Genomic DNA, 4884 nt, shown 5'->3' with positions numbered 1-4884 from the left:
GCCGTCGTCCAAAACTACAGGGCCTGGTAGTGTCTCAGGTTCACCCGCCCGGTGGTTATACGGCTTCAGTCGCGAGGTGTGGAATACTGGGTGGATAGGCAGGTTGCTCGGCAATGTTATGCGGTATGCTTGTGTGCCAACCGCCTCTTCCACTTTAAAGGGTCCAACCCAGCGTGGCGCCAGCTTCCTGCTAGGGACTCGCAATTGAAGGTGCTTTGTCGACAACAACACCTGATCCCCTTCTTTAAACACTTGGGGTCTGTGATGAGCATTGTAGTATGCTTGTTGGTACTCTGTTGCTTTTTTCCAGCTTCGCTCGAGGCCTGTTCTTATGTTTGTCAACTCATGAACCCTTTCCACCGCTTTGGGGACTCTAGCAGCCACGGCGCGCTCGCAATCGAGCCGCGGGTGGAACCCATAGCAAGCGAAAAATGGGGACATGTTGATCGTAGGTTGCGTTGAGTTATTGTACGCAAACTCAGCCAGCGGCAGTAGGCTTGCCCAACTGTCTTGCTTGTTGTCAGTGTATGCTCGCAAGTATTGTTCCAGCGTCTGGTTCTGTCTCTCTGTCTGCCCATCTGTTTGTGGGTGGAAGGCGGTGCTTAGCCGTCGTTTCACCTTCGCTGCGAAGCAGAAGTCTGACCAGAATTGAGACGTGAAGACACTGCCTCTGTCTGAAACTATGCCTGTCGGGAGACCGAAGAAACGCATCACTTGGTCTACGAACAGGTCTGCTAGCTCAGAAGCAGTAACAGTCTTTGTCGTGGGGATGTACCGAGCCATTTTTGTATATCGGTCAACCACGACCCATATCGCATCGTAAACACACCCGTTACGCTTGCTTGGGGGCAACCCCGTGATGAAATCCATCGTGAGTTCTTGCCAGGGGCCTTGGGGCTGGGGCAACGCATGCATAACGCCGGGAGGTCGCTGCTTTGGCGTCTTGGACTCTTGACATGCAATGCAGGAGTTGATGTATTCCTTCAAGTCCCGTTCCATATTGAGCCAGTAATAGTATCGCGACAGTAGTTCCAGCGTCTTGGCCCTGCCAAAGTGGCCTGCAAGTGGATCGTCATGGTACAGTTTGAACAATTCGGCTTTCAGAGCTGGTTCTGGGGGAACGTATATCCGGTTCCTGAATCGAAGTAAGCCTGATGCATCACATGCCCATTGTGCAAGTGTCTTGCTCGCGCTCTCCTCTCTGTTCGCAGGCTGAGCACTACGATTCCGCAGTCGAGTCGCCCACGGATCTGTCTCTTGTGCACTCTGTATAAGCAAAGTCAGCGAAGGTTTCGGCTCATCATAGGCCTTCTGTTCTGTAGCAGCCTCTCTTGCTTTTGCTCTTGTAACCCTCTGGCTCATTACAATGGCGGCCTCAGAGGTTCTCTTAAAAACAGGCACCCAGTGCTCTGTGTTCTTCGCTTCGCAGTCGTTCTGCTTGCGTTTGCTGGTAGCATCTTCAGTGAGATGGGGTGTGCCCGCTCGCTCTTGAGCTGTTTTCTGGCTGCCCTCCACGACCTGCCCCACGTCCGGTAGCATAGCCTGGACTCCGGACAGCTGTAGCTTGTTCTGAAGCATCGGCAGCATGTCTATTGCTTGGGTATCTTGCGTACCGCTGTCTCCTACAGGGCGTCTCGACGGCCCGTCTGCAGGGTTTGTTTTACCCGCTCTATGCTTGATCTCAAAGTCATAAGCGGCCAGTTTTAAGGCCCAACCTGCTTGTCTCCTAGACAGCTTCTGGGTCCCCATAAACCCTCTGAGGTTGTTGTGATCTGTTAAGATCTCCAGCCTTGTGGAAAGTCCTTCGACGTAGTGACGCCAGTGTTCCATCGCCGCAACGATGGCAAGAAGCTCCAAATCATAGGTATGGTAGTTCTTCTCCGCTGGTGTCAACTTACGCGACCAGAACGCTACTGGATGCCAGTTCCCATCCTCATGTAGCTGAGAGTATATGCCTGCTATACCCAGTATAGAAGCATCAGTCTCTAGTCTTGATCGCAACTGTGGATCAAAGTGCCTCAGCACAGGTGCTTGCGCAAATGTTTCGCACAGGCGTCGCTTCGCCTTCTCTGCGTCTTCGGGCCATTCGAACGGCCCTGTCTTCTTGCCCTTTATAGAGCCCTTGAGCAAGCTCGTGATTGGAGCTACAATTACTGAAAAGCCCCTAATGAAACGTCGGTAAAAGTTTGCAAACCCTAGAAAGATCTGCACATCCTTAAAGGATACTGGGGTTGGCCAACTCTTCACTGCCTCTACGCGGGCAGGGTCCATCATTACACCGTCGGTTTGCACGATAAATCCCAGGAACTCGACGCTTTTGACAGCAAAAGCACACTTCTTCAAATTGACGTATAGGCTATACTGACGCAATCTGTCTAGCACCTTTCTTACGTGATCCCAGTGATTCTCTCCCTTTTGAGAGAAAACCAGGACGTCGTCAAGGTATACTACACAGAAGATGTCAAGGTATCCTGATAAGGCACGGTTGATGTACCCTTGGAATGTTGCTGGAGCATTTGTGAGGCCAAAAGGCATGACAAGATACTCAAAGTGGCCATAACGTGTGCGGAATGCCGTCTTCCACTCGTCGCCACGCCGGATCCTAATCCGGTGGTACGCATTCTTCATGTCCAGCTTAGTGAAAACAGCAGCCCCACTTAGCCGGTCCAAGGTCTCACTGATGAGAGGCAACGCAAGGCGGTTCTTCTTTGTGACCTTGTTTAGGCCGCGGTAATCTACGCACAAGCGCAGTGTGCCATCCTTCTTGGGTACGAATAAGATAGGGGCACCTGCAGGGCTAGTGCTGTCGCGGATCCATCCCAGTTGCTTCGCCGTCGCAATGTAGTCGCGAAGAACCTCAAGCTCCTTAGGGGACAGGTTATACAGTGGGCCATATGGCACCGTTGCGCCGTCCTCAATCTCGATGGCGTGGTCGCTACCGTGGTGCTCTGGCAGCGTGTCGGCAGCGTCGCTGCTTGCTACATCCTTGTATCCTTGCAATTCCTCTGGTAAGGTGATCTCTCCTTCTTCCGCTACACTAGTGCTTCCCACTATTACCGCATACACCTGTGGCTCGCCTTCGAGGGATGCTGCAAACTGATCCGGTTGTTCCATTCGGACCGCTGTAGAGTCGATCTTGTATCTCCACCGCTTCGTTTCGCAGTCGACCACAATGCGTGCTTGCTTCAACCCTGGGAGGCCTAACAGAATGGGTTGAGCTGCGTCCCTGACACCGTAGAAAGTAGTGGTGAATTGTCGTGTTACATGCCAACAATCCTCTGCTTCAAGGGTAATCTTGTATGCATGGAAACAAGCAACCTTCGTGGAGTCAGGAAGCTGAATTGTTGGAAGTATTGCGCCTTCAACCTCCTCTAGGTTATTCTGCATTGCGAACTTCTCGTCGATAGTGTTGATCTCTGCTCCACAGTCAAGGAGTAAGGTCGTCCATGTCCAACCGTCGGGTTTCTGGCGTTGTAACTGCGCCCTGCTTTCGATCCAAACCTCCATGTCAATTATCGCCCTTGGGTTGGAGGGTTCCGTTGGGCGCCCGCATTTTTTGATTGAATCGAGTTTGCACCAGTAGTAAGCGTTGGTCCTGAACCGTTCCTTCTCTTAAAGCAATCTCTCGCCCAATGGCCTGTCCCTCCGCAGTGGAAACACATATTGGGCTTGTCTGGCACTTGTGAGGTGCGTGGTGCGGGCGAAGCGAATGGGTAGCGCCGTTGCGACCCAGTGGAGGAAGCTCGTGAAGATCCTCTCATTGAATGGCGGGGAGTGCTGCTTCGCCGGGGTACCGAAGGCAGACCGCCGCTGCGACGAAGATTATCCTCCAACGTAGCTGCCCGCTCGACTAGTTCACGACGAGTAGTGGGGAATTCGGCGTAGTTGGAGAGAGCTACTCGAATCTCCGGTCGGAGTTTGCTATACAGGTGCATTATCAGGTGCTTTTGTTCATAGGGGGGATTGATCTGGTTCTCAAGCGTCGATAGGTATGCCGCAAAGTCGTTGACGGACTGCCCCTCCTTTTGCATTGACTTTTGGTATAGGATAGTCACCTGCAATTCGCGGTTGACGGGGCTCTTGATCTGGTCGAGGAGGAAAGACATCATCTCGCGCCATGACAGCGCTTCCCCGTCGTCCTCCTGTTCCCTCTGTATCCAAAGTTGACGGAATGTAGGTTGTAGGTACTGAAGCGTGAATGCTATCCTTTGGTCTTCCAATCTGAAGGCGGAAGGGTCCAAACGGAAAGCAATCTGCAGCCTTGCCTCAAAATCGTGGTATTCTCGAATACCCTTTCCTTCAAACACAGGTATCTTCTCGATCTTGGGTCCACGGCCCGTGGCCGCCGGTGGCTCGTCGTCGAAACGCCTTCGTCGCGCCGGTCGTTTGTCTAGGTCGTCCAACACCTGCTGTTCTTCGTTTGCGCTTGGGGTAGACCCCCTAACAGACGAGTCCTCCCCTGTGAGGCCGCGTTCCATGCTTTCGACTTCTTGTTGGAGTCGCCGAAGTTCAGTGAGCTCTCGCAACTCCTGTCGTCGGCGCTTTAGCTGCGTTATCTGTTCGCTGAAGCTTCGTAGCTCCTGCTGCGGGGAGGCAGGCTGAGAAACCTCATCCAATTCGTCTGCGTCGTTCTCCATAGCTTCCAAGCTGAGCCGTCACCCTATAGAATAGGTAGAGCAATTAAAATTGTAAGGGTATCTGTGACAGCGAGCTTAGTAACAATGGGGGGGTGGTCCCCTAAGATTAATTGCTACCGTTCCCTGGCCATTGTGTGCCCGATTATCTATGCGCTCTCGCCCGTACCACGCTAGCGTCCCGATGGGTTAGCGCCATCGTCCCGACACGTGACAGCCTACTTCACTACAGCACCATAACCCCGTTACA

The sequence above is a fragment of the Macroventuria anomochaeta genome, assembly GCF_010093625.1.
Source record: "Macroventuria anomochaeta strain CBS 525.71 unplaced genomic scaffold BU25scaffold_15, whole genome shotgun sequence".
NCBI classification, from domain to species: domain Eukaryota; kingdom Fungi; phylum Ascomycota; class Dothideomycetes; order Pleosporales; family Didymellaceae; genus Macroventuria; species Macroventuria anomochaeta.
The sequence above is the reverse complement of the archived record's forward strand: the minus strand, read 5'-3'. Positions refer to the sequence as shown.